This window comes from Acomys russatus, chromosome 21 (genome assembly GCF_903995435.1).
Source record: "Acomys russatus chromosome 21, mAcoRus1.1, whole genome shotgun sequence".
Classification (NCBI taxonomy): domain Eukaryota; kingdom Metazoa; phylum Chordata; class Mammalia; order Rodentia; family Muridae; genus Acomys; species Acomys russatus.
The window spans coordinates 44,441,420-44,466,741 of record NC_067157.1 but is presented as its reverse complement, the minus strand read 5'-3'; the positions used below and the strand labels follow the sequence as shown (position 1 = coordinate 44,466,741).

At 41.3% G+C, this 25,322-nt stretch overlaps 1 protein-coding gene across 4 annotated transcripts in view; it reads right to left on the bottom strand.

The window, feature by feature from the left end:
* Positions 1 to 18,940, bottom strand: part of Tab2 (TGF-beta activated kinase 1 (MAP3K7) binding protein 2) — a 55,279-nt gene extending 36,339 nt beyond the window's left edge. For 3 of the 4 annotated variants that reach the window (XM_051164498.1, XM_051164500.1, XM_051164501.1), the window contains exon 1: positions 18,845 to 18,938. The gene's annotated coding sequence lies outside the window, so the exon portion shown is untranslated. Of the gene's footprint in view, positions 1 to 18,844 lie in introns of all 4 variants that reach the window. The other variant, XM_051164499.1, reaches the window with a different exon arrangement.
* Between the last annotated feature and the right edge of the window lie 6,382 nt (positions 18,941 to 25,322).

The window sequence follows — 25,322 nt, the reverse complement described above, 5'->3', positions numbered from 1 at the left end:
CATGTATTCTAGGCTGACCTCCAACTCTTTGGGTAGCTGACCCTCTGCTTCCAGCTCCCCAGCAGCATACTTACAGGTGCGCACTGCCATGCATGGCTTATAGTGTGCTGTATTCAGGGGCAGGTAAGCATTTTACCTACTGTGCTATATACTCAGCTCTAAATTTACCTTTTTTAAGTTTAAAAAAAAAAATCCTTGGGCATATTCATCGTAGACGGTCCTGTTATAGAAGGCCATTTTCATACAAGTGTATCCTGAACACTGAGCACAGTGCATACTCTTCCCTCTTCTGCCTTTTCCTTTCCTCGTAGGCCCTCGTCACTGTTTCACAACTATTTTTATGTTACATATAAATACACAGTTTTATGTATTTTTTACCAAATCTAGGAAGTGAAAATGAGAATATATATCGTATTTATGTTTCTGAGACTGGTTGGATTCAGTAACTATGATTATTTCCAATTACATCCATTTTCCTGCAAACCACTTAACTTCAGTTTTTTAGGCTGAAAAAAAAAAGGCATTTGTGCACATATACAACATTTCTTTATCCATTCCTCTGCTGGACCTCTGTGACTTGACTTGAAGGCCTCTGGGAAAATACTGGGGTGGTTTGGCCGGGGCATAGGATAGATCCATTTTGTAGATTTTTGAGAGTCTTTCATACTGATTTTCATAGTTGCTAGACTACCTTACATTCTCATCAGCAGTGTACACAAGGCCTTCCTTTTGCTCACAACCTCACCAGCATTCATTATTATTATTTTTTCTTAAAATCTATCCACTTCTATTTCGCATCAGTCCCTATATTCTTAGGAATCTATTCAGGCTTTTTTGAACATGTTCAACGCCCCTTTCTTCCCTCAGTGTCCAAAACTCTTGCTTAGAATGTAATTTTTCCACTTTGACACTTAACTAAAACTTTAAAACCAACTCTACTTTGACTTCCTTCTCGATCCCTTTCCCTGCTTCAGTCCTCACGGGCTCTAAACTAAGAAACCCTGAATGACTAACGCTTCTGTGGACCAATAAATATTATGATGCATCATTTTACTCTTACTGTTTTACTTTTTTGGTGACATGGACTATGTGCTTAAGTACAGGATACTGTCTATATACAATATTGACACATAAAGTTACAAAATTAGCAAAATGTTCTTAATAAATCAAATATTGGGCTTTTATTTTGCAACTTCCATTAACAGAAAATATACTGAGAAGGCCAAAATCCCACTGAGCAGCTAAAATGGGTATTTTAATGTCTCAATGAGAGCCTAGATACCATGAGTCATCTGGAAAATCTACTAGCTTATCTACTGGGCAGTAAGAAATTTCATGAATTGCTATTAATTAATTTATATTAGCAAATTAGGGAAGGGAGACCTAAAAAGTAGGAGCAAAATGCTTCATTTTAAAGTGTCTGCTAAGGGGGCTGGAGACAGCTCAGCAGTGACTGCTCTTCCAGAGGACCCAGGTTCAATTCCCAGCACCCACACAGCAGCTCAAAACTGTCTGTAACTCCTGTTCCAGAGGATCTAACACCCTCCCACAGACTTACATGCAGTCAAAACATCAATGTACATATAAAAATAAATAAATTCCTTAAAAAAAAAAATCAAGTGTCTGCTAAGCACCTATAACATACATCTATATTCCGTGGACTAAGTTTCTGACACAGCTTAGTGACAGGTATTGGATTAGAATCTGGTTTTCTGATTCACTCTGAAGCTATGAAGCAAACACTGTTTCTGTCTTCTACAAAAAGGTTTAGTATACTAGTGTGTATAAGGTTCCCTATTTCAGAAGATAGAGAATCATTTGAAATATATAGAATAGACTTATAACTAAAAAATAGTTATTAATACAGATCTATATAACACACATGATGTAGATTTTAAAAAATTTCCATATAAAACCTGTAAATATATATTTGGCGGTTGTTTTAATTACTTTATGCATGAAAATTTACCTAGTGATATGAGATGAATGATGTCCTATTTACTGATTACTATTTGAATTGTAAACTCAGCTTATAGTTGTAGTTTTCTTCAAATAGCTGTAACAACTTGCTTCACTTATTTCACATAAAACTATAAAAACTAACCCATCTCTAGCTGGGAGATGACGGTAATGATGCTGGTATAGTCTCTGAGTAGTCTTCAGACAGGGCACAGAAGCTCTCAAGAGGAGAACAGGAATGAGGGTAGCACAGAATTGCTCTCCACATAAGAAGCTCTGCTGTTTGCTATGACTAAAAAGAAGATACTTTTTCCTAAAGGGAAGCTCGTAGACTAATAGCAATGGAATTCAGACAGTGAGGGAGAGAAGGGTGGGTCTGGAACAAGTAAACCAGCATCCCAACAATACACATCACCAGCCTAAACAACTCAACTCACTGCCTCCTACCCAATAATCAACTTCTGTTCATTATAAGTAGTGTGGCTCTGAAGCCAGGAATTTCAGAGTCCTGTCTCTACGCCTTTTCTATCTTAATACAAACAATAGAGAAGCTTCAGTCCCGCCAAGGTTTTTTTGCATTCATCCCTCTACACTCACCTTAATGTTTTGGTTTAGCTGTTACTTTGAAAATCAATTAACAACAACCTCCTATCTGATACCTTGTCCTACTCAACAGCTAAGCAACACAGGCCTACTAACTGCCTAAAATGCAAACTAGATCATATCATATCCTTCCTATGAGAAGCAAGGAATTTTACAGTTGACTGGTACTGTGAGTTTGGGTACAAGTCCTTGACTCTGATGTAGGAAATGCAAAAGAGGAAAGGTTAAGAAGGGAACTTAAAAAACAAAGCTAAGCAAAGTAGCTACACAAAACCACAGAAGGTCTGCTACCAAGCTTATTGTAGTGGTTCATGCCTGTATTTCAACACCTGAAAAATCCAAGGCCAGTTTAGGCTATAGAATAAGACCCCATTTAAAAATGAAGAGAAAGTTTAAAGCTTTTGATAGCAATAAATGTTGGGTACTGGGTCAAATGATTTATGGCTAATGCTGCAAATAATCATGTGAAACAGGTACTTGGTTCAATTCAGCACATATTGTTTCATTCATATCATTAAAGTATGCATGAATTATCTTAGGTAACTATTTTCTCTTATTCATGATGCTTGAACCAGGTCACTAAATATTCCTATTTTCCTGTCCATAACACTAGAGAGCACCATACACATCCTATTAGTTTGTCATGGACTAACTGTACTTATCTGTATATGTGTGTATATAGTTATGTACAACAGCACACATCATGCACACAGTATGCATCTAGAAGTAAACAACACTTTAGTGCTAGTAGACAGCTCATTTGGAAGGACCTGAGTTTCATCCCTAGTACAGGGTTGTTTTTTGTTTTTTGGGTTTTTTTTGTTTGTTTGTTTGTTTGTTTCTCTTTCTTTTGCTTTTTTTTTTTTTTTTCCCCGAGACAGGGTTTCTCTGTGTAGCCTTGACTATCCTAGACTCACTTTGTAGAACAGGCTGGCCTTGAATTCAGAGATCTGCCTGCCTCTCCCTCTCAAGTGATGGGATTAAAGGCATGTGCCACCATGCCTGGTTTGTTGTACAGGCAGGTGTGATGTTCTGATTCTGTATCCCAGGCTTAGGAGGCAGAGCAGGTGGATCCCTTGGGTTTTATGTCTAGCCAGCCTAGCTGAATTGGTGAACTTCAGGCCAGTGAAAGATCACGTCTCAAGAAACACAGTAGATAGGCTCCTGAGGAATAAGGATCACTAGAGGTGCTCCTCTGGTTTCCACATGCATGTGCATCCATGCACCAATAGTACTTAAAAATTATTTACAATGAGCCCAAACTACCATATGCTACATGTAGTCCAGTCAACAATGTTCTGGACCAAAGAGAAGATGAATCTGCAGCATTACCACCTGGGAAAAATATAGCAGAAAGCAAAATACACGCCTCACTGACTCTGGCTGGTGATGGTGTTATCATGGTGCGTTCTCCAGGAGTGCACTATGGATTTAAACGCATCAAGGCCCTACTCAAGAAGACATTCAACTGTAACCTGGAATCTTCTTAATTGCATTTGTTTTCAAAGTCAAGTACTGTACTAGCTTTAAACCTTGGTGGGCTATGAGCATCATTCATTCACAAATATTCAAAATCGCCCATGTTGTAGAGCACCGTATTATAGCTTAGCTAAAGGACTACTGGGACAGATAGCTCTGTTGCCATGCCTGCTGTACCCTTGCAGTACAGTCAATAAACTTTTCTTTAAATATTTAAAACACCTTAATATGAAATATTGAAAAATGAAGGTAATTATAATACAAGTTGGTAAATTCTACATATAGAAGTAAATAAAGCAATGCTAGCAATATATAAATCACCAATAAGAAAATATCATTACTCAATGACCAATGATGTTTACAACTATTTTCTAGAAGGTAAGTGAAAAGCGAATCTGAGGGGACCTGGAAGCTGTGTCTTCCAAGTCTCTGAGTGAGGTTCACTCCTTCCATTTTCCCTTCACCAGTCGAGGCTAAGCTGTATCTGTCCTCACCAGTCAGCCATCACACACCCGGCTTTTCATTGTTTCTCTAACTGGCTTTGTATACAAGAGATGCTGTCGGAGAATACCATTGAGGACTTAATAGTGTCAAGCTCTTCAAAATATTCACAAGGCTATTTCAGTTCACAAAGGCTTAGGACAAAGCTCTGGATTATTAGCAAAGAACTATTAGATGACTAATATTACAACCATTCATCTACCAAATAAGTATGGTTCAACCTAAATCTAACCTTTAAAATAACCATCCTCAAAATTATCTCCCAACTGTACAGTTTCCGGTGTCCTTAACATCAGATATTCAACTGTCTGCTGATAAAACCAATCCACATTTTTACATAGTTCTTTACTACCAAACTAAGTATACTAAGCAGAAAGGAATTACAGTTCATAAAAACTATCTATATTGCCTCAACTGACATTTATTTTTAGCCTGAATCTCTTGCTAAATTCCATTTTAAATATTGAATGAATTGCTTACTTGATCGTATGAATTATAAATCTAGAAGGCATTTCAGAGCTAATGGTTCAAAGCAAGCTCCTGACTGCCTAGCCCAGTCTAAACTTGCCATTTGCTTACTCTTCCCAACTCAGTCACAGCAGCCCCACGAGCTTCCAATTGCTTGGGCCAAAACCCTTGGGAGCCATTCTTGAGTTCCCTTTCATGCCTCACTTAAATTCTTGCCCACACAGGGCTTGAAACACATCCAAACCCTGACCTTTTCTCACCCTGTACTGTGACCACTCTGGCTCCAACTTCTGCTGACTCTCATCAGGACCACTGCAATCATTTCAATACACTCTCTTCTGCTGACTCTCATCAGGACCACTGCAATCATTTTCAACACACTCTCTTCTGCTGACTCTCATCAGGACCACTGCAATCATTTCAATACACTCTCTTTGCTTACATCTTTGCTTTACTTTCATAATCTACAGAGTAAACATTTTAAAAAGGAAGTTGCCTGTTTAAAGAAGAAAGACCACATAATCACTAATTGATGTGTAAAAAGTATTTGGCATCATCTAAGACCTAATCATGATAAAAATTTTTTTTTAATCAAACAAGACCTAGAAAGGGAACTGATAAATATCACCTATAAAAACCATGTAGCAAACACATCCTTCACGATTGTAGACTGAATATATCCTAAAACCTGAAAATAGCTAGCCCAAGCTGTAAGGCAAGAAAAGAAATAAAAGACACACAAACTGAAAAGGAATTAAAATTGTCTGTGCTCACAAGTATACAAAAACCAGAACCTACTTAAAAACAAGCAGTATTTTTCAAAAGTCTCAGAACACAATGTGTAGCCACAGAAATCAACTATATTGATATATATTAACAATGAATAACTTAAAGTCAAAATTTAAAACATAGCCAGGCGTGGTGGTGCACACCTTTAATCCCAGCATTCGGGAGGCAGAGGCAGGCGGAGTACTGTGAGTTCAAGACCACCCTGGTCTACAAAGTGAGTCTAGGACAGCCAAGGCTACACAGAGAAACGCTGTCTCGAAAAACCAAAAAATTAAAACATAATAGGCACTTACAACTGCTTATAAGACCCAGGTATAAATCTAACAAAAATGTGTATATTTGTATGCCAGAAACTACAAAATGCTGAAGAAAGAAATAAAAAACTAAATAAATGGAGAATGACACTATGTTCATGGACTAAGTCAATAAAATAAAGATCTAAAATTTCTCCAAGACTGACCTACAAATGTAGTGTAATTCCTATTAAAATCCCAGTGGTACATTTTTTTCTTTAATATAAAAAGGAAACAGAAAAAGCTAAAATAATTTTTAAAAGAATGAAGTTAAGAGAATTTAACAATTTACCATGTAGTTACAACAATCAAAATACTATGATACTAGTAGGAAGAACAGATCTAAAGAACAAAAGAATAGAAAATCCAGAAATGGACTCTTGCAATTATAACCATGTGATTTTTGTCAAGGTTGCAAAAGCAATTCAATTCATTCATAAGCCAAAAGCAAAACACCAAAACCAAACCAAACTCCCCCCCCCCGCAAAAAACCCAACCAACCAACCAAACAAACAAAAATCCAAAAACTCTCAACCTAATCACCAGACCTTATTATAAAATTAAATCAAAATAGATGTTACATCTCTATGTGTCATATATAAAGCTTTTAGGAAACTTTTATAATAGAAGAAAATCTTTGAGAAGAGATGAATTCTGAAGGTTGGCAAGAAAGGTACAATCCATGAAAGGTAAAAATGAACAGAAGTAATGGCTAGACTTTATCTAAATTAAAAAACTCTTCTATGTAAAAGACTCTTGTTAAAAAGATAAAGAAGTCACATGCTAGGAGAAAATATGTGCAAATCACTAAACAAGAGACTTGGATCTAGATGGCATAATGAAAGTCTCTAAACTCGGTAAAAGGAAACAATCCAATTAGAATCTAGGCATCACACCATCAAGGATACATAGATAGCAAAGAAGTACATGAAAATAAAGCTGTGATGAAACACAAATTAAGTGATGATGAGATGTCACCTATTAGACTGGCAGAGATGGAAAAAACCAACAATACTAAGTGCTAGTGAAAACACAGAGAAACCAGATTTCTTATTCATTCTAAGTGCATTGTAAAATGGCACAATAACTGAAAAGGTCTAGCTGGTTCTTATAATGTATTTCACAGGAAAACATGTACAAAACTATTCATTGTCAATCTATCTCTATACCTACCTACCTACTTACCTACCAATCAATCAACCAACCAACCCACCCACCCACCTACCAACCATCTGCCTATCTTTTACCTTTGGAAACTAAAGGCCACAAAATGATTTGGAAGGGAGCTTATACCAACAGTGGTCAAAGAAAAATCACCTACTCTGTTCCTTTCCTAAGGCCCTTGATCTAGCCAAATTGTTACACATATCAACAGTTCATTCCTTGTTAATCCTGAGAAGTACACTGCTGTTGGATATACCATAGTTTAATCACATACTAATTAGAACGACTTTGAGTTTTCTAACTTGGGGCTATAAAAATTAGGCTGGGAGTTATATTGTATTTCACACACAAATTCAATGTTAAAAGCCTCGTTTATTGCTTACTACCTCATATTCTTTTTTCCATGTATTTACCTGTCTACTTGCCCTTCCAAGTGTATTAGAATGCCCTTGCCCCTTTCACATAGTGACATGACACATCTCTGAGGCCTAGGTGGAACACTAATTTTCTATGCTATGCTGTGACCGACAACCACCATTTGGCACTGTCCCCTTATGGCCCTGCCTCTTTTGTTGCTAGTGATTTTTTTCCTTTCGCCTGTCTAATGCAGGGTCCTGACCTGCTCACCAAGTAACTGCACACAATCTGACTACCTTTCAAGAGCCAACCCTTTTCCAACCATTAGTGCTTTCTTTTTAAAGAGGCAAGGTGTCTTTGTTCCAAAGTCCAACAACAGGGATGGTGAGGAAACCCTGGAATCCTTCACACTAAGTGAGAAGAACCAGAGTTATTCACCACTTTCTACCCTGGCACATCCATGCGCACACCCAGCACACAGCCCTCACTTTTATTTTTATAATGCCAAACTGGAGACCCCAAAGCCCTTCAAACTAATGAACGTTTTAAAAAAGCTAACCTCAGAACCTAACACATTGCACGGTCCACTTAGGCCACTCTCAGTGATAAAGTCACAGTGTTGTTAGACAACAAACGGGTGTTGGCCAGGGGTCAAAGTTCAAGGAAATGGCTAGACTATAAAAGAACGGGACAAGTTTCTTAGTGATGATTAAGAAGTTCTACTCTGGGGAAAAAAAGTTCTACTTTGACATCAGTCTACCTACGATGGCTACTTTAATCTACACACATGTTATAAAGATATATATGCAAATACCAATTAAACTATGTTTTAGGAAATAAGGGAAATGCAAATTAAGTTTTATCTTAAGACTCTTGTTGGCTTCCTAGCTCATCTTGAGTCAAATCTAGAGTCCTTACCACAATCCAAAACCCTATCGGGAAAGTACACAGCTAGATATCATCTCCTATTTTTCCACCCCCTCACTCTAGTTCCTTCAGCACTAGCCTTCCAGCTCCTGAAAGTGGCAAACAGGATTCTATGCATAGGTCTCTGCATTTGCTAATTCTTTATATTTGGAAACATCTGCCTTCATCATTTCATGCTCAAATACTACCTACACAAAATCCCCCATTTTCTTCCATGTGAAGAGAAATCATGCCTTTTCTTCCCCTACAAGAGTCTTAAAACTGATACACAAAACTCAAACAACTTCCAAAATTTCTTGTTTCTTGGGTCTCTTCTGTAGTGGAGAACATTATCAGGATTCACCAGGAACTCAACCAAGGAATGTGTGATTCTTCACACACAAGTTTTCCCTCCTGAGGACCATTACCAACCCCACTCCTTAATTTCACAGCCTGAACTCTGATCCCTGTCAACTCTCAAAGAGCAGAAGGCCTGTCTTCTCCCCTAATCCAGCTCTGACCTAAACTATTCTCTCCTTGGAGCCAGTCTTTTTAGAATGTAAAGCACTTGTGTTCCATCAGTTATGAGAAGTCAAAGTCTTCTTTACAGATTATCTTCATGCTGTCTTCTGCCTAATTTTTATCTCACTTTCTATTTCTAACTGCACTAGAGCTTAATTTATCATGAACTATACACAACTTATACTTTGCTGCCTCCATGTTTTTAGGCATTCTGCTTCCTGTGTGAAATGACATCTCTTCCTAGTCTTTCCAACTACCAGATTAATCTTTCTCTTGTCGTGCTGTTTTATTAGGCATTCTCTTCAGTAGACTCCTAAAGGGTCTTGTTTAACCAACTTATAGTGCTTGTCACAATATATTACACTCTTCTACACACAGTTCTAGAACAAGAATGACATTTTAGTAACATGTCCATCCTTTTCACCTTGTAAATAGCTGGTGCACAGCAGGAATTCAAACTACTGAGCTAGTTAAAATATTAAAAAATATAAGGTAATCTTGGCACTGGGAGGCAGAGGCAGGAAGATGGCAAAGTGGGTGTAAAAGTCTGGGCTGTATAAGGAGTTGCAAGCCACCATGGGTAGGATCACATGACCCTATATCAAGAGAGAGAGGGGGTGGGGGTGGGGATGGCGCGGGGAAGGAAGAGCGCAGGAATGAAACACCTTGGAGGAACTCCAGGATTTCTTCGCACAGGTATGTATGTCATTGAAGCAAATAAAATTTGTTGAAGTTTCTTCTGGTTCTTTTAATCATGTGGCAGTACAAACACACTGAAATACTGATTATTACCTAGCAAGTTTAGTTATAAGATCATTAGCTCAATTTTCCCATGAACTGGTTATCTTCCTCAAAAGCTACTTTGTTCCACTTTCAAAACTCCAATAATGTGTACGTGACAGTCATCCTCTGAATCTATGTCACTGCTCATGAGCGGAAAATCTCATGAAGAGAATGAGGATGTCTCACTTAGGCCAAGCGATCACTTCAACTTGAAAACCTCTAATTGTGCAAGTATACTTTTATATGTAAGAACGCAGAATCACCGTACGTAGAAGTGGGCATTTTCTTTTAAAATCCCCATTTCCACTTGTGTTTATTTTTTCATTTTCCAGGAAATCATCAGAAAGATAGTAGAGTAGTACATAATTGAAGTGTAACTACGCTACATGCCAGTGAAACAGTGAACATCATCAATTACCCTCAGTGCATACACAGAGTACGCTTGTGCTCAGTGGCTTTAAACTCAACATGCAATCTGTTCTGAATTCCTTTCCCCCTTGAGACAGTCTTCTATATTCCAAGCTGGACTCTAACTTAGCACAAAGTTAAGGATGACCTCGAATGTCTGTATCCTCATGCCTCTAACCCCCCACCGCCGTACTGGGATTATAGACATTCTTTAAAAATCTGGTGATGCCTGTGTTGCCTATTTCTCTATAACTACGTCTACTTACAAAAAGCACCAACAGAAATCTATACTCTGAAAATGTTAGTATAAAGTAAAAACAAAGACACCAACAGTCTACAGAACATCACAGATAAGGAAGCAGTGCTGGGAAGATGGTTCAGCCTTTGGAGAACAGGCTCACGACCAAAAAAAGAACATAGAAGCAAGCATCCATCTATACAAGAGGCTTTGTATGTGCAGTTGAATTCTTAAACAGTATAGGATTCATTTTACATTGTTGGTGCTACCCATTGACGCCAACTAGGTTCCAGGTAGATACTGTGTTATGCACCATAAAATATACAGATAATATAGCTAAGAGTGCTGTATTAATTAGGCAATACAATATTCATTTTCTAAGAGAAGTCCTGCTCAAAAAAAATCTTAATGAGGGGAAGGAGAGATGGCTCAAGCCATTAAGAGCACATAAGTCTGATTCTCAGCACCCACATCAAATGGCTCTCAATAGCTGCAACTCCAGCTCCAAAGCATCTAACTCATACACACACACACACACACACACACACACACACACACACACACACAGCTTTTTAAAAAATATATTTTATTAATTTATTCATATTACATCCCAATTGTTAGCCCATCCTTTGTAGCCTCCCATTCCCCCCTTATTCCCCTTCCTTATGTCTGTGACTGAGGGGGACCTCCTCTCTCTGTATATGCTCATAGGGTATCAAGTCTCTTCTTGGTAGCCTATCCCTCTTCTGAGTGCCACCAGGCCTCCCCATCCAGGGGACGTGGTCAAATATGGGGCACCAGAGTTCGTGTGAAAGTCAGACCCCACTCTCTACTCAACTGTGAAGAATGTCCTGTCCATTGGCTAGATCTGAGTAGGGGTTCAAAGTTTATTGCACATATTGTCCTTGGCTGGTGCCATAGTTTGAGCAGGACCCCTGGGCCCAGGTCCGCTCGTTATAATGTTCTTCTTATAGGTTTCCAGGACCCTCTGGATCCTTCTATTTCCCCAACTTTTAAAAAGTTTGAATGGAGCCAAGCGTGCACCTGTGGGGAGGCAAAGGCAGGTGGATCTCTGAGTTTGAGGCCAGCTAGTCTACAAGGCTATTCCAGGGCAGCCAAGGCTACACAGAGAAACCCTGTCTCGGAAAAGAAAAAAGAAAACAAAACCCCAAAAGTCTGAATGATAACAGCAAGACAGTAGGTGAACTCCAGCAATAATTAAGGTATTTAATTGCTATTGACAGAGACTGAGAGGAATTAAATCAGGTGAATTTTCTACACCTGTAAGCCCAGTTCATAAAACAAACAAAAAACAAACAAACCTATCAGACTTTGATGGTTTCTCTACCTAAAAGACTCCTGACTGGTTCTGCAAGATCAAATTGTTCAGATAAAATTTTCATTTGTATTTGAAAGTATTTTCTCTCACTGATAAATAATGAAAAATCATCCTACTGAGCTGCCATAGGCTTTACACTGATATGATCAGCAATATCTTTGAGCCACCTGACTTAACAGACAGGAAGCCATCATGATGTGCTCATTCTGCTAACACTATCAAGTTAACTGTAACAGGGCTCAGAAGTTAAGAGCACTGGCTGTTCTTCCAAAGGAGGTCAATTCCCAGCAACCACCTTGTGACTCACAACCATCTATTATGAGATCTGCTGCCCTCTTCTGGCATGCAGGTGTATAGGCAGGCAGAGCACTGCATATATAATAAATAAAATAAAATCTTAAAAAAAAAAAAAAAAGGAGGAGGGGGGCTGTGCCATCATGCCCAGTTCATGTTGTTTTAAAAACAAAAACAAGTTAACATTACTATATAAAAGGTCAAATGAAAATCCATTAATGAGAATAAATGTGAGTAAAATGCTAACACTAAAATTATAGTCTTATTTAATAGCTCAATTAACAAACCAGGAAGTAAAAATTCACTAACCAAAATTAGTCTATAATGGATTCATGCCTTTGAATAATTCTATTAACAATAATGAGCAGTCATACAATTCTAGTAAAACTTGTAATTTCTTTACATTCTTGCCTCCTCCTTTCTCTCTTCCCACCTCTACATTAATATTTAGCTTCTGGACTTCAACTAAGAGGCCTCAACTTAGTCCCATCTTTTTTTCCTTAAGTGAAACAAGAATGGCACTTTCCTTAATAAGTCGAATAAAATAGTACAGATTCCTACTTTTCTTCTGCCCTCTTCTACTGTACCTGTCTGCGAATCAGACTTTCTTCTTGGAGCCCGAGGAGCTGACTGACACCTTTCCACAACCACAGACTCAGACTCTGACCTGGCACTTTGCTTATTTTCCAAATAACACAGTAATGTGCCAGATTTGAACAGACAGCATAGGATACATGCTTTATAAGGATTGTTTGTTTGTTACTGTTGGGAGTGTACTCATGAGCATGACCTGCCAAGGTATGTGGAAGTAGAGACAACACATAGGATTAGGTTCTCTCCTAGCATGTTGGTTTCCACAGGAGCAAACAGGTTGGCAGGCTTGGCTACAAGTGCTTTTCACCCACTGAGCCATCTCTCTAGCCCAGTTTAAAAAAAAAAAATTTAAAAAAAAAAAAATCTACGAAGTGTTTTGTGTAAGTGGCTTAAGGTCTTTGGCCTAGACAGCTTTAAATTTTAGGAAATCTGAAATTGTTATTCATTAGGTAGATGACAGCTTGCATCAGAACAGGAAAGGCTGACCAATGCAAACATTTAAACATACAAAGACTGGTTACTGCTAAGAAAGTACTGGGATGTTTTCCCCTCTTCTGTGGAAACATCATTATTCTCACTACCAGGAACGGAAGTAAATGACTAGGCCAGTTAGTTCATAAAGTGAGTACAGATAAGCAGTTCCACCAAAACTGCCTTAAAGGGATTAAATAAACGACCTTTAAGTTAGCTAAGGTATATTAAGGTATATAACTACATATGAAATCTTTTTGTTTTGTCTTGAAAAGCTGCTCTGTCTCATGGGGTGTGGCAGCACATGCTCGTCACCCCAGCTCCTTCAAAGGCTGGGGCAGAAGTACAGCAAGTTAAGAGGTCAGCCTGGACAACTCGGCTAGACCTTGTTCCCAAATAAAAACAAAAAGGGATTGGGGCGCTACCCTAAGGGTAATAGCTGCTTAGCATGCATGGAATTTGGTTCTCCATGCAAGAAGAGGTCCATCACCCCATTTTGTGCTCATGTTAACAGCAAAGGAGTAGTTAATAAATAATCACCTAGCTGCAAATAATCCATTCCTTTAGATTTCTAGGGTTCTTTCTCAAAAGTTTTGCTTGACTTAAAAATCATGGCAGTTTTAAGATTTTACCTAACAGTTTAGGCTACACTTAAGCCCAACAGCCCAGCTTTACATCTGTATCATGGCACTGGAGAGGCATAAGGGCTGCACTGACCTCTAAGGCCAGCTTAGGGTCCATGGCAAACCTTGGCCTCAAAACAAAACAAATCTCATACACTCCAAGACTTAAGTCTAGTGTAGCCTATAACCTTTCAAATACAGGAGTTTACTAACAAAGAGTAGTGGTACAGGGTGTGGCAGAGTGCACCTTTAACCCCAGCACTCTGCAGCAGAGGCAGGCAGATCTCTTGTGTGTTCAAAGTCTGCCAGGACATAGTGAGACCCTATCTCAGAAAAACAACAATAGTAGTGATGAAACATGGAACAAAAGATGAGCACCGGCACAGACCACTCGGCGTGCACCCTGCTGAACTGAACTCCAGCTACAGGCCATGCAGTGACAGACATGTGAAGAAGGCAGCAAGGAAAGGAATATATGGTCTATCCTGAGAAGCTCAATTTAGTGATTTCCCAGTGTTATGAAGATTTGCAATTTGAAAGGTTATTCTGGTTTTCTTCAAAATCTCTTTCACAAATTGCACATTTCACTTTTGTAAATATTGTCTTTAATATTTTGTAAAGTTTCTGAAATACCCTACTTACACAATAAAGGAGAAAAACAGACAGGTGAACATTTCTATATGCCATGCATGCACTGTATGAAGTGGAGTTTCATACGTGTTGTCCATTTGTCAGAGTGCTGGGATCCAGCTTATGATGCTTGAGAGAGGCCGCGGCGCTCCTGCACCAGAGGCTGTGTAATGGTGCTCCCCTGCTGCACTGACTAGATGACATACACCAACTCCCCAGAAAGCGACAGCGGCAGACAGTTCCTTAATTAGCGTTATACTACAGGTGAGGCTGCTTTAAGTAACCAAATGAAATGTATATTTAACAATGTCCACACAGTGCTAGTAGAACTTGCTGCAGTTACCAACTCAACCATGTTTATTTTGCAGAGTTCCAGAAAGGCAGCAAACAAAAATGGCACAATTTATCCACACTGTATTGAACATAGCCTGTATATAAAATGTATCACTTAATCATCAGAAACCGTAGAAAATTTATTTTACAGATTAGAAAATAGGCTCAGAGAAGATGAGAAATCAAAACTGGCCCTCAATCAAGAGGCAAAATAGTTAAGTGGCCAAAACTAGGATTCAGTCAAGGGTGGTAAATTCCAGAATTTTCTACTGAGCCACAAAGTAGCTTTCTTAAAGTCCTAACAATAGGAAATCCCTACTAATTGAAACTCTGTAACAATTTGTAATTCTGAAGCACAAACATAATTCTGTTTCCAAGTCAGAAAAGATAATCCTAGTTTAAGGAAAAACTGTCACTGGATAGTTCTTTTCTCTGAGATCAAGACTGGTACTCCATCAGACAAGCCGTGTCCATGGCTCAGCTTCTCTGTTTTCTCCCCGCCTCCGCCCCATTTTGCTCATGTATTATGTCTTCCACTGCTAGCATATAAACTCTATGAGGACAGTGCTGTCACTCAGGCTGCATCTCCAGGGTCTAGAGGCAGCCCAGACACTGCTAGTCGTGCTTCAGTCGTCACTAGCACCGCTCTCTTCTAACCAGGATACTATGTCTGCAGTACCAAATTCTGAAGTGGAACTGATGCTTAAAACATGCAGCAGGCCAAGCACGCACCTGCAAGCACTGTATTAGGAGGCGGAGACCAGTGCTCAAATCTAGACTCCGCCTCAGGCAAACAAACAAAATGAGTGAGGTCAATGGTGTAGTCATGTTCAGAGAAGCCTTATCTACCAAACACCACTAGAAGGTGGAGGTGAGGAGGTACGTAAGCTTTTAATTGATGTACTTTAAAACTGGCAAAACCTAAATATATCCTATAGAAGTCTTCCAACATCATCAACTTGTTAGCTAGCAACTCTCAGAGTCAAGAGAATCTAAGTGAAATATGGAACCCCTCCCCCATTTCCTTTAAAAAACAAAAACTAGAAAGCTGAGCGTAGGTAAACAGCACTTCTAATAAATAGGCTGTTTTGAGAAATGAGGCTGCTTAGAAAAATAAAAGCGCTTTGCCTTTAATACTGGCCTCACAGGATGAATTTAGTGGTTAACTAAATGGAGAATGCGAAGAGCTGAGCATCCAGGACTTCCAAGAGTACTTCCTTAGGAATTTTGCCTTTCTTGAGTGTGTGTTCTTCATTTTTTAAGGATCAGATTAGGACATAAAATATTAAAGTACTGGTAACTGCTTGGGGAATACAAACCAAAGGTCAATAATATGAACATATATTTAACATTCATTTAGTTTCATTATCTCCAAATTTCTTACTATCTGATTACAGTGGCAAGTGAAGACATACACAGCCAGCATGTGAGAGCCCATCAAAAGAAAGCCGTCTCCTGATGCAATCCAGCAGTCACTTTCCTGTACCTAGGAGGCATCAGTATCCGCATTTCTGTATTCCGGCTAACTGTTCATCCACCTCCATGAGCATCCACCTCCCTATTCCTGCAGTGTTCTGACTGGCACAGATGTCTCTACTACTGCATAATCCTGATTTAAAGGCATTCTTATTAAAGAAAGATAGCATAAGTCAACCAAAACAAAAAAGCAGTGAATCTGGCCAAGCCAAGATATAAGAAAATTTAAAACTTTAATCTATGAGTCTCACATATGATAAATAGTTTCAGGAACTTTTAAAAATGGTAGTAAGGCAGAACTTCTCTTCTGAATTTAAAATCCTAGCATCTAGTGTGTATGCGTGAGTGTGTAACTTCAGTTTTAGAACACTCACCCCACAGAAGCCTTTCTATCAAGTGACTCATGAAGTCAAGCAATCTATATACTGTACAGCTAGCTGGCAAATGAGGCAAGCTTGCTGATATGTAAGTACACTGCTTTCTAACGAGTTCTCTGGGGATTTTCCTTACACAGACATAGAATTAGGCTTTTATTTCTGTCAAGGCACCACACTAATCATGTTAAGACCTTTGCAGAGTACAAAACACTCAATATCATATACTTAGGAGGCTAGGAAGTACCCACCTACTATGAAGAATTTGCCTCATTTTACTAGGTGTCCTAACTACACAGCTTGGCTAAAGGCAAGTGCTTTTTTCCCACAGACTATCAAATACAGGTGGAATCAGATGGGATTGGCTTAAAATTTGCTTTTCAAGAGCATATCATTTGCACCTCTGATTATTTCAACCACTTATTAATAAATTCCACAAATGCAAGTTCTATAGAGTTCACAGAGAACGTTTTGAATAGTGATATTTCATAGTGTCCTTTGAAAACCATGTCTAACTCAGAAAAAGCTATTTCATGAAACAAAAAGAAAAATGAGGTGATGGCATGTATTCAATGGATAGCATAATAATTAATATATTCAACTTTCAGTTTGATTCTTTAGATTGAAAAAGTGCTCTCTATTGCAAACTGGCACAGGGGGGCAAGCAGAAGTTCTGAATCACTGGAATTTTTGTTCTATTTCCTGTTAATACACGGATACTGCCATCAGTCAACATACGTTTTAAAAGCCACAGAATCCTTCCTGGACTATCTGGCTATTAACTCAGCTCGTAATTCATGAATCTGAAAATTTCCCTAAGGATTCGAATTAAAGTAGTCAGCTAAAGCATACAGTAAAAAAAAAAAAAAGCAACTCTTCATTTATTAGCAATGCTTGTTTTCAAAGACTTTCAAATTGTCAAGTTTAAAAAGAAATCATGGATTCATCTTTACAAAGACATTAAGGGTATTTTTGAAAAGGTGTCAAAACTTTGCTATTGTACGAAGGGTATGGTAAACAGTGGTAACTGAATGCCGAAAAATCTCATCTGTGCCCACTGAAATTCCTGGTAAAATCTGAAATTGCATAATGAGCAACATCTTTGAGTATGCTAAGGCAGAAACTAATTCCTTTTTTAAGATGTCAATCAACCTGACCTTAAAATTTGACACTTAAATAATTTACCTAGAACTGACAAAATGGGAAGCAAAACTATAGTGCCTAGCTGTTGCCTTAAATACGGCCATAGTGTCCAAGAACTTTCCAATGAATAAAACCCTTCAGTGCTCTGGGGAACCTGAATTTCATGAGACTAGAATAAAAGCGCTGCGTAGCTGCAAATCCCCTCCACTCTCCTGGAAACCCCTCTTATCAGAAACATTTGAAGAATTCCTCCATAACAATTAAGCTGACTTGAATGGAAACTTAGCATCTCAAATATACTATATATGGAATGAAACTTGGCCAAACACGTAAATACAAACTCACAGGCTCCCAGACACTTTTGGTCTACAACTCCGCACAAACAATCCTACAGCAACAGTCTGGTCCACCTGTCACCTGTCAGCAACGCCCAGAGACCCTCCTAAGGCCTGCTGGTTTCAACCACAATCTCACTGTCAGTCTGGTGAATCAATCGGTCAAGAAAATCAGAATAGCTCTGAGGACTCTATGGGGGCCACCTAGTCACAGCGGGACGTTCTCCCCACTTCGAGGAAGGCAGGCTGCGGAAAAACAAAATCCGAAAGGAAAGGGAGCGATGTGCTTCCTCTTTACCCTACACTTAACTTCCCGGGCTCTCCCTTAGCTTTCGGGGGCGGAAGGGGGGCCCTAAGTCATCGTTATCCGGTTCCCCCAAAGACGTCTGGCTCGCTCCCTCCCTCCCACTTCCCGATTACAGGCCCCGGGGAGGGCCGGGGGTCAAGGCACCCCCACCCCCGGCTCTCCCCAGCGCTGGGCTCCAGGGCAGGCCCGGTCCCCCTCCCCCGACGCCCCGGAGCCCAGGCAAGGCCCTATGCTCCCCGCCCCCACCCTCCCTGCAGGACTTGGGGGGCCTCCCTGCGCCTCGCCACCGTGGGCAGGACCCAGGGGGAGCGAGGACGAAGGCGAGGAAGGCGCGGACGCCCCGCAAGGGCCCCCGAGCGCCGGGCAGAGCCGGTCCTCGACCCTGGGCAGGCACGGAGAGCGGGGCGCGGGGCTGGGGGATCCCGCCGAGGCCCCGCGGCGCAGTCCCCGCTTACCCTTCGCCGCCGCCGCGGCTTCCCCCTCCTCCTCGTCCGCCGCCGCCTCTCCCACTTGGGCAGCCGTCTCCCCCGTCGCAGCCGCCGCCGCCGCTGCTGCTGCCGCCTCCGCCACCACGGCCGCCGCCAGCGCCGATTCCACCCGGCAGGGGGGACACCTCAGCCCTCCCTCCCTCCCCGCTCAGCCCCCTCCGCTCGGCCGCCGCCGCCGCCAACTCCCTCCGGCCGCCGCCGCTCGCGGCTGAGGGGGAGGGGAGGGGGTCGGCCTGGGGCGCCCCGCCGCCTGCCGCGGATCAAAGCGATGACCGGGGCGGCGTCGCCGCGGCCCGCTGCTCGGCTCCGGCTCGCACGGCCGCCCTGCCTCCCTCCGCCCCCACCCCCCGGCCGCTTGCCTGCCCTCCCCCCACCCCCCCAGCTCTCGTTCGCTCTCGCCGCGGCTCCGCCAGCCCAGTCGGCATCAAAATACGGCCACACAATATGGCGGCGCGGCGGCAGGCAAACACCGCGAGATCTGAGGCGGCGGCCGTGACGGGGCCTCCCTCCGTCGCCGGGTGGCGGGGATGCTCCCTCCACGCCCCACCTCCGGCACCCGCGCTCCCCACGCCCGTCTCGCCGAGGCCGACGGGGAACCGGCGCGTTGTCCGTCGCGCTCAGGCGGCCCGGGCTGCAGGGAGGGAAGAGGAACTAAAGCTCCGACCCTCTCGCATGTCCGCCGCCAGGCCGGGCTCGCGGCTCCGGAAGCGGGTGGCGGGGCCGTGCGAGCCGTCGGCCCAGCTCGAGGGTGACGGGCGGGGGACCCTGAGTGCCCGCGGCTGGCGGCGGAGCAGGTGGGCCCGCGGCGGAGGCGGGCGTCCGGCCTGTGGGGCCTGCGAGCCGGACACACCCCCTTGGAACCCGGCCGCGCCGAGCCGGGTGGGACGGAGCCCTTGGCGGTGCGGGACGCGTCCTGAAAGCCGCGCGGTCCGAGCGGAGTTTGGATCCGGCCCTTGACTTTCCTTGAGCAGCTGCAGGGGAAAAGACAATGATCTAAAAAGAGTGCAAGGGAGCTAGGGGTTCTTTCGATTTTAATTGCGCGTTCCTAGAAGTCCTAGGAGCAGAGCCAGAGACACTTTGGCGTTGAGGGGAGGGGGGGTGCACTTCAAAGTTTCTATCTTCTTAAAGATATATGTGTTTAATTTTTCCGGGGAAGAGGATGTTAAACGTTCAGATGTTTCTCGCAATGTAAAATATTTATTTAAAAATCGTGGCGCTTTCATATCTCTCTCTCTCTCTCTCTCTCTCTCTCTCTCTCTCTCTCTCTCTCTCTCTCTCTCTCTCTCTCTCTCTCTCTCTCTCTCTCTCTCTCTCTCTCTCTCTCTCTCTCACACACACACACACATTTTCCTGACCCTGTCCAAAGGGTGCATATTGCCGCCAGTTTCTTCCTTGAAGAAATTCTTACTCCCGAGAAAAATCCCGAAGGACTGTTTTTATTATTCTTTCTGTATAAGCCCCATAGGTGCAGGAGTGCATTGTTTTTAAAACTCTTTTTTAAAAAATATTTAAATATAACCCTTCCACTTCCCCTTTCGCACTCATTAAAAAAAAAAAAAAATACCCATACTTATTGGGGTTTAGCTGCAATTCAAAACTTTTAGCCCTTCAGAAGTCAGAACATTTAATATTTTTTCCCCTCGATGGGAGATGATATGAAGAAAAGTAAAAGTGCATTGGTGCCTGTAATCAATCTCAGCACGCTGGGAGCCAGAGGTAGGCGGATCTTTGTGAGTTCGAGGCCAGCCTGGTCTGCAGTGTGATTCCAAGACAGCCAGGGCTACAGAAAAAAAGCCCCATCTCGAAAAACCAAAAAAGAAAAAAGGGGAGAAAAGTCAAATGTATATACTTTAAGAAATTATTCATGTGTGTGTGTAAAGTAAAAGTAAATTGTAACTTACATACTGGATGCTGTTTTTGTTAATTCATGGTTCTAGAAGTTATTGAACCCAACTACAGCGGCTCCCTGAGGAATTGTTTCCATATTCAGTATAACTCAAGCAATGATTTTAGAGAAATTGAATCAATTATTAAGTAAGCTGTACTTCTCTTAAACCAAAGCACAATGCCAACATATACTTTTGAAATAATAGAATTGGGTACGTTAAGTAAAAAAAAAAAAAGTTTCTGTTGGAAATTGTTTTACGAAATGTACATGTACACATTTAATAGAAATACAATATTTTCTATATAAACTTAAATGTAATGGGTGTGAGTAGGTCCAGTCTAAGAACCAGAAAAGGAAGAGAAGATGTGTGTAACAGTCCATTCTTGCACCAACTTTGAAGAGCTTGGACTTCTGTCTGATAAAGCCTCCGACAGAGCTGTATAGAGGAAAATTGTATGAAAACTTAACTTGATTTAAAAACATTGGGGAACGTTGTAATTAACAAAGACTGCAGATTAAAGGAAACAGGACATCCTACTGTAACATGGGACCCCAAAGTTAATGTCTCACTGGAAAAGGAAAAGTTACAAAGTATAATACTGGGATAATTGATGAAGTTGGTTTGTAGTACAGATACAGTGTTGTGCTATCCTTCGCCTTCCTGAGTTTGTTCTGCATGGTGATATTTTTAACCACACTGCAGTATTAAAGGGGTAAAAGGACATAATGTATAAAACTTTCACCCAAGTGGCCCAGAAAAAATAAGTATATTCTATATGCCTTCTGTATATGTTTGTATACATTCACATCTGCTACACACATTAGAGAGTGATAATAAAATTTAAGTCTTGGTCAAACATTTTTAAAGTTAATTTTGATGAATCTAGGTCATTTGTATTGCAATGTTTTGAAATTTTAGTTGTGAGCCTAGCCTTTAACAGGTGACATCTATCCAGTTCCCAAAACTTCTCAAGCCCAAAAGATCTTGCGATTTAAAAAATAAATAAATTTAACATTACAGACTAAATACTTTTAAAAAGTAATCTGAGGTGGAGACAAATTGCTCAGTGGTAGAGCAAGTGTCTGTGTGAGGCCCTGGCCTTGATCTGCAGCAATGGCAGAACAAAATAAAAGAATGCTAAACTCCTAGGGCTTTCCTTATCTCAGCAAGAGAAGCATATCATGGCCTAGAGAGAGATGGTTGCTCCTCTTAGTTTCTCCCTAACAGACTGGAAGTTTGGATCGCCTGGACATTTCTTCTAATGTCTTCAATCTATTTGATTTGGAACATATGGCTAGGAATGCCTTTAATGCATTTGGTAAATGTGTTTTCTATGTTTATTTCATGTTGGTGACTAGTTATCTCTAGCCACAAGACTATGATGAAAATAAGGACCGACTGTGGCTTCCAGGTAGTCTCTAGAGTGGCAACACTCCAGAACATCTTATTGTAGTTGTGTGCTTTCTGATACAGTGTGCACTAGCTATCTGTGATTACGTAAATTAAAATTCATATCCGTGGTCGCACTGCCCATGTTTCAAGTGTGCAGTAAACCACGTGTTCCTTCTTCACACAAAACGCTGTTTAACAGAACTGGTAGCGGAAGAGATTACACTGTATAAATAGCATCTGCACAAGGTAGACAGTGATAGTCACCATAGAAGATTAGGAGAGGAGAGATTACTCTGCAGGGCGGGGCATGTTTCAAGAGGAAGATTGCCTGTGACAGGTGGAGGTGAAGAGGGTTCCAGGCATTGACAACTGGGACAAAGCAGGAGAGACTTAGGCGAGAGAAACACTTAATTCTGTGTATCTAAAGCATAAAAAGATGTAAAGGAAGGTGGAGCTGCATGAAACCACAAATGCTGAGCCTCCCTGTTCTTCAGGCAGTGAGAGTGACTTGTGTTTAGAGGAGAGAAAAGACACGATTAAACAAATGGTTCTTTAAGAAGGATGCTCTTACGGCTGTCAGGACACCTCAGTTGGTAAAGCGCTTGCTGGACAAACATGAAGACTCATCCTCAACCACTATACAATAAAATTGAGGCAAAACGGCATGGACCTCTAGTTCCAGCACTGGGGAGGGTTTGCTGATGAGCTACTCAAGACACTGACCAACACCACCACAAGGACGTTGGGTTAGGAGTGAAGGCACAGATTGTATGGCACTGCAGTAGCCCAAGTGACACACTGAGAAGTTGCTATAGTGTGCTATATTAGTAAGATTGTTTTCAACGGCATTTGACAAATCTTGATTTAAAATGGCTTAAGTAATGAAACGTGATAGTACACAGTCATCCTCCGCTCCATAGTCAGAGGACAGTCTAAAATGTCTCATTAAATAATGTAAAAAGTTATAGCTCACAGACTTGGGGATTTCAAAGCAGAGTTGACCTCAGTCTGAAAGACTAAAATGCAATAATACAGTTAATGTCTGGGTTCTTTCCATTTCTCCTCTGCGGTTTGGGGCTTTCAGATCATGCTCTGGCTAAAAGGAAGATGGTCCTAGTAGTGCCAGGCACCTGGAATGCTAACGTCTAGAGGAAGAACGATAAGGGGAAGAGGAGGGAAATGATGTGCAAACCTGCTTTCCTTTTCCCCCTCGTAATGGTCAGTCTTGATTGCCAGTTTGGTGGGACTCAGTATCACCTGTGAGACACACCACTGGACATCTCTATGGGAGTGTTTTCAGAGAGGTTTAACTGAGGGGAAAACCTGCCTGTCTCCTGGGCTGGGGGTTCAGACAATCAAGATAAGAAGGTGGGCTGAGCACCTCCATCCCTCTCTGCCTCCTGGCCAGCCACGTCTTCCTTGGGGTAATGGATTGTACACTCAAGTTTGACCCCCAAACTGCCCCCCTCCCTTAAGCGGCTTTTGTCAAATATGTTGTTATGGTATCAAGAAAAGTAGCTGATATAGCTCCCCTCTCCCAGTGACTTTCTTCTCCCTTCTCTTGGTTCATATGTGAAACACAATCTAGTCTCTGGTTCTCATGGTGAAACATATTGAAGAGTAAAGATGGGGAGATAAGAGTCAAAGACACCCCAAAAGCTAGTGCCAGATGACTCAGGAACACAAAAAGGAGCAGGTATGAGAGGAAATGTGGCCCTTAGAACAGTTCTGGTTTGGGGATGACAGAGATGAGTAGTGGGAGATGGGAATCGGACAGGAAGGAGATGAAATAATGAGTCTGGACCATCCAAGAGAAATATATAAGAATAACATCAAAGGCACAAAAGGAATGCTTGACTTTTAGGAGAAGCCATATTTTTTCAGAGACAAATGTAAGAAAGGAAGAAAATTGCAAAATGTGTGTGTGTGTGTGTGTGTGTGTGTGTGTGCGTGTGTCGCTCCTAAGATTTATATGGGTGTGCAAAGGCCTAGAATAACAAAATGATTCTGAAGAACAAAGCTGGAAGACTTTCTCTACAAAATTTCAAAGCTCATTATGAGGCTCAGTAATTGAGACAGTGTGGTATTGGCAGAAGGCTAGATGGATATACCAAAGGAGTATAATAGAGAATCCAGAAATAGAAATCGGGAGCTTGATTTACAACAAAGTCACTGCCACAGTGCAGCGAGGAAAGGATAATATTTTGAACAAATGGTGCTGGAGCAATTGGCTACTCATCTGGAAAAAAAGGATATTTGACACGACCTCACTCCGTATACACTAATTAATTCAAGATGATCATAGACCTAAGAGGGAAAGGTTTGAAATAAGCTTGTACTAATCAAAAGATATGATCAAGGAGTGGGTTGGGAAGAGAGACTATATTTCATACACACATCTGGATAACGGACTCACATCTAGAATCAGCAAAAGGAATCTTGTGAATCAATAAGAAAATCAAGCAGATCAAATTTTAAAATGAGAAAGGCTGTTGTTGTTACTGGAGGTTCTTCATCATCTTTTTTTTTTTTTTTAATAAACTTTGAGACAAGGTCTTATGGTTGTTCAGTCTGGCCTTGAATTCACTATGCAGCCAAGGCCAACCTTGAACTCCTGATCCTCTTGCCTCTCTCTGACATTCTGGGATTGTAGACTTGCATCACTGTGCCTGTCTAAGAAAGGCACTAGAACAAGCACTCTACAGAGGTCATTTCTCAGTGGCCAATCAATACTGGAGAAATGCTCAATAGAGCTCCTTATGAAAGAAATGAAAATAGCAATGAAAGATGTAGAACAGCCCAACCTGTTGCTCATCCAGAGAACTCTAATACACGTGGCTGTCATGTGTCCATTAAACCACATGCGTGAATATTCATAACATATTTATTCATAACAGCAAACTCCTTACCTGTGGTACCATCTTGCCAGCTACATTCTTATTCTTTTTTGAAATTCTGTGTGTGGGTGTAGGTGTGGGTGTATGTGCACGCGCACACATGTTACATGTGCTCAGAAGATAACTTTGTAGAGTGAGTTCTCTCCTTTATCTTTTGCATGGGGATTGAACTCAGGTTATCAATAGACTTGTATAGATAGCACTGTAAACCCTGAGCCATCCTCCTGGCCCATCATCCTGATTTTACTTGTTTGTTTCAAAAGACAG